Source organism: Syngnathus acus, chromosome 3, assembly GCF_901709675.1.
Source record: "Syngnathus acus chromosome 3, fSynAcu1.2, whole genome shotgun sequence".
NCBI classification, from domain to species: domain Eukaryota; kingdom Metazoa; phylum Chordata; class Actinopteri; order Syngnathiformes; family Syngnathidae; genus Syngnathus; species Syngnathus acus.
Window position 1 is genome coordinate 3,361,777 of NC_051089.1, and position 12,976 is coordinate 3,374,752.

General features: G+C 43.1%; 1 long non-coding RNA gene across 1 annotated transcript; it reads right to left on the reverse strand.

The window, feature by feature from the left end:
* Window positions 1–6,256: 6,256 nt before the first annotated feature.
* On the reverse strand, window positions 6,257–8,764 carry LOC119120053. The gene is made up of 3 exons (XR_005097426.1): window positions 8,681–8,764; window positions 6,529–6,659; window positions 6,257–6,442 (listed from the first exon to the last, which is right to left on the reverse strand). It is a non-coding gene; the product is annotated as an uncharacterized LOC119120053 (long non-coding RNA).
* Window positions 8,765–12,976: the final 4,212 nt, after the last annotated feature.

Here is a 12,976-nt window from a genome sequence, read left to right on the forward strand (position 1 = left end):
TAGATCTATGCTCAGCAATGCAGATAAATAAAAATGAATGATGATTTCTAGGCTTCACCTCATATTGTTATTTTTTTTTAACCACGTGAGGAGGAAAACATACTTGCTCTCCCTTTCTCCTTGCACCCCCAACCTCCCCGCAACCAGCAGTTACAGGCTGTACGGCTGCTAAGTTTTCAAAGTGAACAAAGGCACAAGAAGGATAGAGGAGACCCGGGGATTATTTAAATACGAGGTGCATTAGGAGCCCCGGTGTGCCTTCCATCCCTTAAGTCATCAACAAAACCTGCTCCACTTTCCTCCATCGTGTGTGTTAGTGCGTACATGTGTGTTTGTGTGTGTTTGTGTGTGTTTGGGAAGGAAGGAAGGAAGGAAGGAAGGAAGGAAGGAAGGAAGGAAGGAAGGAAGGAAGGAAGGAAGGAAGGAAGGAAGGAAGGAAGGAAGGAAGGAAGGAAGGAAATGATGGGCGATAGGAAGAATGTAAGGAAGGCAGAATGTGTGTTTGCATTGGAAGGAAGGAAGGAAGGAAGGAAGGAAGGAAGGAAGGAAGGAAGGAAGCAAGGAAGCAAGGAAGGAAGGAAGGAAGGAAGGAAGGAAGGAAGGAAATGATGGGCGATAGGAAGAATGTAAGGAAGGCAGAATGTGTGTTTGCATAGGAAGGAAGGAAGGAAGGAAGGAAGGAAGGAAGGAAGGAAGGAAGGAAGGAAGGAAGGAAGGAAGGAAGGAAGGAAGGAAGGAAGGAAATGATGGGCGATAGGAAGAATGTAAGGAAGGCAGAATGTGTGTTTGCATAGGAAGGAAGGAAGGAAGGAAGGAAGGAAGGAAGGAAGGAAGGAAGGAAGGAAGGAAGGAAGGAAGGAAGGAAGGAAGGAAGGAAGGAAGGAAGGAAGGAAGGAAGGAAATGATGGGCGATAGGAAGAATGTAAGGAAGGCAGAATGTGTGTTTGCATTGGAAGGAAGGAAGGAAGGAAGGAAGGAAGGAAGCAAGGAAGCAAGGAAGGAAGGAAGGAAGGAAGGAAGGAAGGAAATGATGGGCGATAGGAAGAATGTAAGGAAGGCAGAATGTGTGTTTGCATAGGAAGGAAGGAAGGAAGGAAGGAAGGAAGGAAGGAAGGAAGGAAGGAAGGAAGGAAGGAAGGAAGGAAGGAAGGAAGGAAGGAAGGAAATGATGGGCGATAGGAAGAATGTAAGGAAGGCAGAATGTGTGTTTGCATAGGAAGGAAGGAAGGAAGGAAGGAAGGAAGGAAGGAAGGAAGGAAGGAAGGAAGGAAGGAAGGAAGGAAGGAAGGAAGGAAGGAAGGAAGGAAGGAAGGAGAAACCAAAGTGTTGGGTTAAGAGTAGATAGTACAAGTTTTTTTTTGTTCATTGTTTGAGCCCCGTTACATATTGTGATGACGACAAACCGATTTGTTTTACTTATCTACCTCCTAACCTGTTCTGTAAACTCCCAACCAACCGTATTTTCTTCGAGCCGAGTATTGTTTTGTTTTCCCCAAATATATTAGGTTCAAAGAGCACATTGTTTTTGTTGCGTTTGGACTCAGTTACAGCTCTGTCTTAGTTCTAAATGGCTCCACCTGCAGCAGCGTATTGGTTTTATTTGCGCTTCTCAGCACCAGACAGCAGCGAAGGCTTGTTTGGGGCCTCAAGGGCAAAGGAGTTACTGTCGACTGCGACGCAGCCTCCCGCTGGCAGCGGTGTCACATTTACTCTTGTAAAGAGGAATAAAAGGCGCCTTTCTCCACTCCGACACCCTTGTTTCACGCGGACCTTTTGCTCCGCTCCTCCAACAGCCTGCTGGTGTTTTTCTGTCTTTATTTATTTTATACATCCCCTCCCTAAAACTCATTTTCTGGTCGGGAATTTTCCGACACGGGACAAAGATGAGGTCGCCTATGTCTGAGACCTCTGCCACCGACTGTCTGCAGATGAGCCGGACGCAGGCACCATTTTTTTTTTCTCATCACGGGACGTTCGGGAACAAGCCGGAAGGACCTTGGATGGTTGGGGGGGGGGCTGGATCCCCTAATGGAAAACCTGGCACGGGTCCATGGTTTCTCTGCAGACACGCAACACCTCCAGGGTTGATTGTCACCTCTAACCCGGAGAGGAGACACGTCCCACTGTTCACATTAAGCGTCACAGCCTAGCAGGAGATTTTTCTTTGAGCACTTGCTGGTGGGGAATGTTAAAACACAGACGGAATGGCGCACATTCTAAATCAGAATCAGCTTTATTGGCTGGTTTGGCAGCTTGGACTTCTCACTGAACGTGGGCCTTCTACACGACATATCTGGCGAGTTTGCATGTCTTCAGAGCTCGTTGACATACTTTTGCCCATCACACGATGTCATCGCCTCTGCCACAACAACCTTGTAGATGATTAGATAGCTAGAAATGTGATGCACTCCCATATGAGTACTGTATCGCAATATGTCAGTCTCTCCATTGCGGCAAGCCAAACTTTATTGGATCAATAGCATCAATAAGCACTCGCTTGGCACAAACATTGATATGCTGACAAGCGGCAGAATGGCTTGTTTGTCAAAAGGCTTTGCGTCCAATCGATGCGCTTGTCCGAGTTCAATGACCTTATGTTCAGCTGGCCCCCGTCGCCGCACTTAATGATGCGTTGCGGCATGTTCGCCGTTAGGGACGGCGAAATACGCTTCCGGCCTGTCAGCGCTCGGCCACGATGACACGGTCGTCTGCGCTAGGCCGATTCAATCAAGTAATATGACGGACGATTGGACAGAAACACATCAGGCCATTACGCTGATAGTACTGAGACTCTCAAGAACCCATGCACGAAATTGAAGAGGAATTCGGCCATTTTGTTTTCAAATATCCATTTTGAGAAATTAGCCCCGCGCTCTGTTATTTGAACAAAAGAAAGCGATATACGCCATCATTTTGCCCAAATTTATAAAATAGATATAAAGCACAAAAAATAGACCCACTCTGTGATATTTTGTTAAATATACAGTGCGCCTTAGGGTCCAAAAAATACGGTAAGTGAATTGTTTGATTGATGGTGTCCTGTGGCATTTTTCTAATGAATAAATGTTCAATAAATATTGTGAAACACAAGCTGTATTCCTCTCAACACCACCTGCCGTTTTTTTCAACGAGTGTTGGGACTAATATCACCTAAGCGCAGACACAACTCTTTCATGCTTCCGCGTTAAATCAAATCCACGCGCTCGTCACAGGAGATGATATAAAACCACGTCTTAAGCGGACGCCCTCGAGCCTCGACGCTACCGAGCATCCAACCGTTCGTTCCCGCAAGGTCAAAATGTGACAAGGTGAAGCCCCTTTGAGTTAGTGCTCACTTCCAGCCACCAAGCTCACATCTCCACGGTAACCTTTGTCTGAACCAGCCGTGCATTTAAAAGCGCTTTATTTACTGCAGCCTGCTCTTTATTTACTTGTAATTTCTTTTAAGTGCAGCATAAATTTCTTCCCTGAAGTCGCTCGTCCGTGCGGCACCGCCAACACACTCACACAGTCTTGACTTTGGCCCACTGCCTGGGTCACTATATTACTCAGCCATTTTAATCATGTCCTGTTATTTCAACCTCATTATTCTTGTCATGTCTGCTAAAATCTTGCTGAACATGGAAAGGGTCAGCGGCAGTGCCTGTAATGATCGTAATGAATTGAAGTAGATCGGTCAATGACGGTGAGTGTGCTGCTAGCTGATCATGCTACAAGCTAAAGGAGGGACTTAAAAAGCAAGTCAGTGCAGTATAACTTTTTTCTTGAAAATATCTGACTTCATTCACTAAAAATTTACAACATGAACGTAAACACTTTTATTTTCATATCCAACTTTATTATAGTTATTCACAACTTGAATCCGAAAATGGACCTGATTTGTCCTCATAAATAAATTTGTCCCCCACACCAGAATTCAAATGGTACAGTCCGACGGACAGGCCACAAACGCAGGTCATTCTATCCACGATAATTGATGATGTGCTCTGAGGGGTTTAGGCATGCAATCTCCAGCACGTTCCCGCTGTCATGTCCCGTGTTTGGTGCCGTCATCACTCTTCATCAAGTCATCGCACTCCATCCCGCACTCCTGCCGTCTCCGGAGTGGTCATTTATCCTGCCGATAATCGATGATGACAGCTGGCGTGCGACCGAGAGGCAGCCGAACGTGATTAATCACGTTGTTTCATTAATTAGGGAACATTATGCATTGGAGGCGCCAATTCCGCACCAGGTGCCCATATTATGAGCCCAGGATGAACTTTTTCTTTGGCTTTTTCTGACTTTTTAGTAAGCAAACCAAGGAAAAGTAAAAAAACTCAACAAGTTTGTTTATAGATACAAGAAGAAAATGAGTTTAAATATTAAATATTGACAAAAAAACAGCTTCAATCGCTTTGTACGCCACTGTAGAGTGTTAACGTCTCTTTCAACTTGTCATTTTTACCGATTACAGCCATTCCTTTTGACAATTCTGAGATTAAATTATAACAAAGGCCTTCCTCTGGCCTGCTTGAAATGAATAGCTTTCCCTCTGAATCAGGCCTGTCACATCAAACCAAGCAGCCATTAAAATCCACTGAAACGTGTAATTTAACCAGAAAGAAAAGTGTGAAGGTTGTTTAAGACACTTTACATTTTTCTCACTTTAAATACTTTGATGCCAAATGGAGGTTCTGTCCCGAGCGATTGGAGGTGAGCCAAGTCGGGCCTCGGTGGTTCCATCAATGAAGCTTGTCTCGCAACGATCCATCGTCGTAAAACACGTTCTCGTTGGACGCGGCATCGAGTCGATGAAAGCGAATCGGACAGCTGCTGTCAGTGTAGCTCCACTAACAGCTCCACTAACTTGTGTGTTTGGCCTCTGCTGGCCGTCCAACTTGCTCTTGTGAAATTGTCACTGCGACACACGGTGGGACTCTGCTGCTAACCAAAACAGCCGCATAAAAACATCCTCAATAGTACAGCGGAAGTTGACATGCTAATATTAATTGAGGCATAACGTGGATGTAGCGGCTAGTAGCAATTCGTTGTGTTGCTCCTTTTGGTGTGCCTGTCTTGGCCTCTGGGGGCAGTATAATACAGTCATGCAGACAAAAGCGAAGAAGAATACTTTCATTTCATTTAGTAAGCTGCTAATTGTTTTACACGGAGAATAAATACTATGCGTACTTTGTCTACGTGTTGCTCGACCGTTTGTGTTGACATTGGCATTTTACATTATGTGTTGGCATTAAGCTAGTGGCAGCAATATAAAGTTGTGTCATTGTTTTGAATACACATCTTTGTTTTATTTTTAGTTTGACTGTAGATTTCAACTAGGAATGGCATTTAACAGCTTTTTTAAAGAAATATTTACAATCTGCTAAAATGCTATTTAATTTGAAGTCCAGTATATTTACACTGGAGCCACTGTACTTCCCATATAGAGAGCATACCACCATATAACTCTCTATTTTGATAAATGATAGCAGTTAAAAAGCCACTGGCCCATCTACACACGCCACCTGTCCAAATCAAAGTTGTCGAGGGAGTGTGAATCTCTTCTCCAGTGAGTGCCGCAGAATGCTGATCTGACCACATCCACTCCTATTCGTCGGCGTTTGTCACCACAAGCCAATACTTTGTAGCTCGGCGCTGACAGATGGATGTATAATGGCACGCTGACACTCCTCGACACCGGAAAAAAGTGCAGAGTCAGCTCGATTGATCATGTCTTTTTTAGGCCGGCGAGCGGGGAGAACTTAGTTTGTGACAGTTTTCCGTTGTAAGGTCAGAGGCACGCTGAGGACTGGCTGGATAGTAAGAGCAAGTTGAGGTTAAAAGGATCGAGTCGGATTGACTCGCTGTCCTGCATGTGTCGTCGTATTGACTCGGCGGGGTCACGAACTGTAGCCTCTTTTTTGGACTGTGGATTATTGCTAGTCATTCAGATTATTTATTTATTGTATGAAGCGTGCCAGGCTTTTTCTTTACTTCGAGATTCATGACTTTGTGGATTATTTCCAGTTGTTCTGTTTGTTTCTATTATTTCTATAATTATTATTACCTAAAGTCATCCTGTAAGGTTACTGACTTGGTGGATTATTTATTTTTATTATTATTATTATTATTATTATTTATTTTATATTATTATTTTATTTTTATTTATTTTTTTGTGAATAAGAGGATCATGATCAAAACTTAAAAATATTTAGTTGAATTGCCCAACATAAGATTTCGACATTTGATGCCTTAAAATGTTGAGTTCGCCCAAATTTTTCGGAAAGACAAATATTTTCCACATTTGACATTATTCCCATAAAATTTCCCCAAATATATCTTTAAATGCAACAATTGCTGATTGGGTTAGCGATGGGCCTGATGAATATCCTCTCTCAGGGATTCGGACCATCCTCTGTCCATTAGCCGAGTTGAACCTCTGCATCTCCGAGGAGTTGTTCTGAAACACGGCGCCGCAAATGAGATGTGACACGGCGCTATTTATACTGCCTGGCCGGGGAGGAGGAGATGCAAAAAAGTGCTCACCTGCTGCTTGATGAGGTCTGCCGGCTCCCCAAACCCACCGAGGAGGCTGTGTAATTTTCACCCTGGCATCCAAGGGACCCCTACCGCCCCATCAACACCAAACACCATCGTCTACCTCCTCCACCAGCACCCTAGAGGCAGCCAAACACACTGCATAATTACTCCGTGTGAACATTCCCCGCAGTGAGTGTGTGTCTGTCACACACCCGGGTGTCATATTTCCACTCCTCCATGATGCTTTTGAGGACATGCAACACGGCTACTGTGTTGATGGCTCTTTTGGAGCCCCCCCCTCGGAGTGTTTCTAAAAATAATGCTTTTACCCCATTCTTCAGATACACATTGGATGAATGTGGTGGATTTGAGAAAAATGATGTATTTTTACCAGTCACAGGTTGTTTGTTAGAATAAAACCAAGGTCAAGAATAAAAAGTATCTTGGACTGCTTATACCGCTTAAATCCTCACCTGCTTTGGGTTCTTCCATGAGGTGAAGAACTTCTCTTTGCTGTCACTATCCGTTGAATGTGCTGAAAGCTCAACTGTCAATCACTGCTAAAAGCTGACAAAAATGGATCATCTTTCTTACGCCGACATATAACTGCATATATGAGCCGTGAAAATATATCCGCTTAATGCCAGTGGCTGGAATATATCCCACCGGGTCGTCACGGGGCTTTTCCATACCGTGGCAACAATGTGGCCATGCTAGCCGAAAGCATCTCTCCACATACGCTGCCTCTTAAACCTGAATTTTTTCCCCTTCCATCAGACCAGCTAAGAGCTTATTTGCCTTATAAATGACAAAAAGTACCTGATCTGTGCTCGTACCTTTCAGTAATTGTATAATAGTCCTTATGGTTGTGGTTCAGTTAGCCATATTAGCCGGCTAGCATTAGCAGAAGCAATTTGTGGCATTTATTATGCGTACATAAGAGCATGTTGTTAGCTATTGGCATATTGTGAATGTTTTTTTCTTGCTAAGTAATGTGTTTGGAATTTTTGTTCAATTACGTCGGATTTCCATGTACAATCTATTTTGTATTTAGAGAACCCCCTTTTGTTTTTTTTTTAATGTATGTCCATGAGCCAGCTGAGGTTTGAAAAGACGTCTCCCTTGCCTCCGGCAGTCAAACAAGCGACGACTCGGCAGCAAAACACGGATTAGGTAGAGATTATTAAATGTCAGCTCTTAAGACAAATACTTTTTACAGCCTCAAAGTGAATCAATACTACTTATCTTTGATAAAAGAGACCTGGGAAGGCAGAGGGAGATGCATCTCGCCGTCTCCCACCTAACAATATCGCTACTAATCTTGTTGGGAGATCCCGGAAGAATGTACTGGAAATGGATTATGATATGACGCGCTCATTTCTTTATTATTGCGGTCAAAAGTCCAACGTGGACGATCCCCTGGTATAGGATCTGATTCTTATATCACGCTGGAATCATTTTTAATTCAATGAGGCGTATCTATATGAGGAAAATAGGACGACGTGAAAACGAATGTATACAATTTATGTTCATATTTTATATAGAAAATATATTTTGTTAAATTATATGATATAGAAGTAGTGGAAATAACTTTAGTTGACATTTACGGATATATGCTATTTATGTTCATATTTTATATAGAAGATATATTTAGTAAAATTATATGATATATGAATAGTGAAAATAACTTTAGTTGACATTTACGGATATATTTATATATCATACGGTATGGAATATTTTGCTTGAATTTATTGCTGGAAAAGAGCATTTGTCTGTCTTTGGACTACTCAATAAAAGTTCCATCATTTCCTCCACCAAGTCCAAAATGGACTCTGCGACCTGGGAGTGTATATTTAATACGCCGCATGAAGCTAGAAAAGATCTCTGCAAATCATAGCGTTCCGTTCTTATTACAAAGCCTTCTGCGCTCTTCCTCACCAATGGCTGGCGAAAAAAAAGAAGATTTTCCCAAAGGTCCCCAGACTGACATGTGAAAATATTGACGTAAACAAACCAATCAGAAGGCCTCGTGTCGTTGGCGGCGTGAGGCCCAGCGCAGCTCATCTCCGTTTTTCCGTGCCTGATCCTATATTATTGCTGCGGCAAGCACTCTAAAGTTTGGAGGGCCCACCGACTGCCAGCAAGAGCGCTTCATTACCTTTTCGTTCACACCGCGTGCCTGCCCGTGTCTCTATCCCTGCGTGTGCGCGAGTGTTCATGAATTTGTAGTGCTCCCTCGCCGCCTTCATCCAAATCATAATTACAATGTAATATCACGCGTAAGGCAGCGCCCCTGCTGTTGTTTCTCTTCCTCTTCTCTTCTATGAATATCAAATGTCGTCACGCTGGGCTCTCAAAGCTGCGCAGATCCTTGCCAGGCACACCGATAGCGTCTATGTGTTCAGAGTTGTGTGTGTGTGTGCGCGTGTGTGTTTGTGTGTAGACGTAGGTTGGTAGTTGTATGCGTGTCTTTGTGTGTGTGTGTGTGTGTATGTGTGTATGTGTGTGTGTGTGTGTGTGTGTGTGTGTGTGTGTGTGTGTGTGTGTGTGTGTGTGTGTGTGTGTGTGTGTGTGTGTGTGTGTGTGTGTGTGTGTGTGTGTGTGTGTGTGTGTGTGTGTGAATAGATGTAGGTTGCTAGTTGTACGAGTGTCTTTGTGGTGTGTGTGTGTGTGTGTGTGAATAGATGTAGGTTGCTAGTTGTACGAGTGTCTTTGTGGTGTGTGTGTGTGTGTGTGTGTGTGTGTGTGTGTGTGTGTGTGTGTGTGTGTGTGTGTGTGTGTGTGTGTGTGTGTGTGTGTGTGTGTGTGTGTGTGTGTGTGTGTGTGTGTGTGTGAATAGATGTAGGTTGCTAGTTGTACGAGTGTCTTTGTGGTGTGTGTGTGTGTGTGCGTGTGTGAGAGAGAGAGAGAGAGAGAGAGAGAGAGAGAGAGAGAGAGAGAGAGAGAGAGAGAGAGAGAGAGAGAGAGAGAGAGAGAGAGAGAGAGAGAGAGAGAGAGAGAGAGAGAGAGAGAGAGAGAGAGAATGAATGAATGAATGAATGAATGAATGAATGAATGAATGGAGAGATGGATGGATGGATGGATGGATGGATGGATGGATGGATGGATGGATGGATGGATGGATGGATGGATGGATGGATGGATGGATGGATTCCTCCATTGTTTGCTTATTGTGTTTAGATGCTCAATAGAAACCCAGCCTGTTCACAATCCTTTGTATTTTTGGGCCTGGGATGTATTTTCGAAAAATCAATTTGCGCACATTAAGTAAGGTGCCCCAGTTGACTGTCATCCCTCGGGTGCTAAGCAAATTAATTTGCGACTCTTGGAAATTGATTTTTGCAATCACAGCACAGTATTTGATAAATAACCGAACGCGATCACCTCTGACGATAAATACAGTTGTAATCTCTTAGAGGTGTAATTAGTGCAAACGAACGCGCTTGATTTGCGGCGAGCCCTGAAAGTTAGCTAAACAATGAAAGTGTCATTAGTGCGCCGCCCCTTTAAAATGAGTTTGAAAGACGAAAGCGGCGCTCCCACGAGGAGGTGATGGATCTTGACTCTTTGGTGCGATGTGATTCTGAGCGCTTTTAAATGTTCCTTAAAGCACCACAAGGCATGCGCTGATGGTTACTTGTCTGCTCATTAATGCATTTTTATTGATGGCAGCCTCCGTAATGCAATTGAGCCACGGTTTATTGGTGGCTAATAAAAGTGGAGGGACAAATGCTGTAATATTTTCTGCTTCTATTAATTTTGCCTCAATGTTTGGTTTTTACATTCACTGAAATTGAGTCTGAAAAGCACCATAATGTTTTTTGGGGAAGTTTCAGTGAGCAGAGACATTTCTTAAGGTGGTCAATGTGGAAATGTAATTACACCGCGCACTAACATGCTAATATTTACCGATTAACATTAAGTGTGGCTATGACATCATGATAGAGCTCTACTTAAAGCCCATTGCTTATATTTTACAATGTTGTATTTGTGTATAACTTGTAAAAAAAATCTAATAATAAATCTTCATAATAATAATAAAATATAAGTAAATACATAAAATACAATATGAAATAAAATATAATAAAATAAAATAATGAAAATCTTAAAGTCTGCATGCTAAACCAGTATTTGTTTACGTTTGCCGGGGAACATATCTAGGACCTTTTAAGCTTCGAGTGGCATACTTGCCAGCAGTATTTGACCCTCTGACACTTCTTTTCGATTTTCATTTTCTGCCTCTCCATCTTGGAGTGGGCTTAAAACTACAGTGCCTTCCCTCTTGTGGCTTGCTTTTAAAATTCATAGAATACGAACGTTAAATTTCACCGCTTTTCCCCACGCTGAGATTTTTTTTTTCTAAGAATACTTCGGGACTTTCGACCACGCCGGAAAATTAGCGCACAACAATTGTTCTTACCATCAGCTGGAGTGGGAAGCCGAGGAGAGGCCGTGATGGGCTACGAGTGGAACGGAGCACCCCGCGACACACGGATCACTCTAAATGTAAATGAGAGGGGTTTTGGAGTGCGCTGGTCACGAGGCAACAGTCGGGACTCACTGATGACACATGCCAATGTCATACACAAGACCACACGACACGCCTTTTTAACAGAAATGAGAACAGAGCGAAGAGATAGATACAGAAAAATAGATACGGTGAATTGAGGAGCTTCATTTAAACAGAAGTTGTAATTTAACGCCGTTTAGAAACCTTTTTAGTGGGGCTTCTATTTCTTTGCTCTCCACCACCATCACTCAATTCAAAGATCCAAAACGTGTCCATGACCATCACAGCAACAGAAGCTGCTCTACAGCTCACAGCCTCTCGCTAATAAGAAGTCTTTAGACACGCCGTGATTCCGCATTGGAACCAGAACTGCTGCCATGTTGCATAACTTTCATTTTGTACAAGTCAATAGAAAAGCACGCCTCAAGCAGAACAGATGCAGCACTTTGCAGAACATGACATTATGTTCCGGAAAATGGAGGAATGTCATGGGCATCAGAGAGGGAGAGAGGACGTTGTGAAATGGACTGCTATTTTTTCTTTTTTTTTTACTTTTAAAAACACAACAGGGCAACATCGGAGGCATGTAAGTAGTTTGTTTATTTTTTACCCCCTCAAGTTCAGACTAAGGCCAAGTACACACAATAAGACAATTGTAATGCTTTAACGCAAAGTGTGGAAGTGTTGAAATAAATTACCGTAAAAATCGGAAAAAATCCCAAAAGTCAATTATCCGACCTGACACCTGAGGGTTACATTATAAAAATCTAATAATTGATCCAGAGCTGCTGTGTTTATAAAGTTTACACCAACAAAATGTTTTTTTTAAAGAAATTTAAGAAACAGACATGCAATTACCTTCACATGGTGTTTTTTTACACCTGTAAAAATAGTAAAGTCCTTACTAATTAGAAATTAAATTCAAATCTATCAGTAACTTTTAGCCACACCATTTGACGATGGAAAACAAAAGTGGCTCGCTCGGGGGTCCTTTTTTTTTTATGACAACATTTAATCCGAATGTATGCGGCTCAGGTGGAGCCCTGGAGGGTCAAGGACAACGTGGGATTTGCAGCCCAGGGAGGGCACACAGCTGTAAACAGAGACACACACAACTTACCTGTCAGTCTGGTGCCCGTCACTGCAGGAGCAAACTCCGCTCGGAAATATCCGCAGTCAGCAGTGTGTGTGAGTGTGTGTCTAACTGTCTTCATCTTTGTGTCTGCATTCATGTGCCCATGTGTGTGTCCTTATGTGTGTTTGTGTGCTGTTGCCGCTTTGTGTCTTTGTATCTGTTTTGTGAATGTGTTTGTGCGCCATCAGTTCGTGTGCCTTCTTATTTGTGCGTGGACGTTTAGCATCCAGAGTGCTTTTGACCTCCGGGGCGAGCCAATCTGCAGTCCCTGGGCCGGCTGTTGAGTGGCGTCGGCCTCTCCGTCCTCCTCCATCACGGTCGGCCCGTTAGCGCTAATGAGAAGCGACGTATTGTCCTTCCGTCGCTTCATTCGGCCGCCATGATGGCGACCAAATTGCTTTCTGACGCGTTCAGGGATGAAGAACAAAATAAGATGTCAAAAGAGCGCGTTAGAGGCTGTGCGGATTCTAAATATACGGCAGAACAAAAGACACGCAAGCTAGCATGAAAGTCCATATTCAATATGAACGGAAGACATTTCACAGTGTGGTAAATGAAAGCTGAATTATCTTAAAGTACACCGAGGCTTTTATAGTGTTAGCTGCTTTTTATAAGCTCATCATTTAATTTCTGCAAATGTAGGCCATTTGTAGACTAACGCACACGTCCCCACAGGCCGACAAAGAAAGACTAATTAAAGCTAAGATACTCTACACGCTACACTTTCCTGTATCTTATTTGCAATTGTCTTCTATGCTTTGTCTACCACTGAGCCAGTGATGTCGAGTCGTAATCAAAAAGAGCAGGAC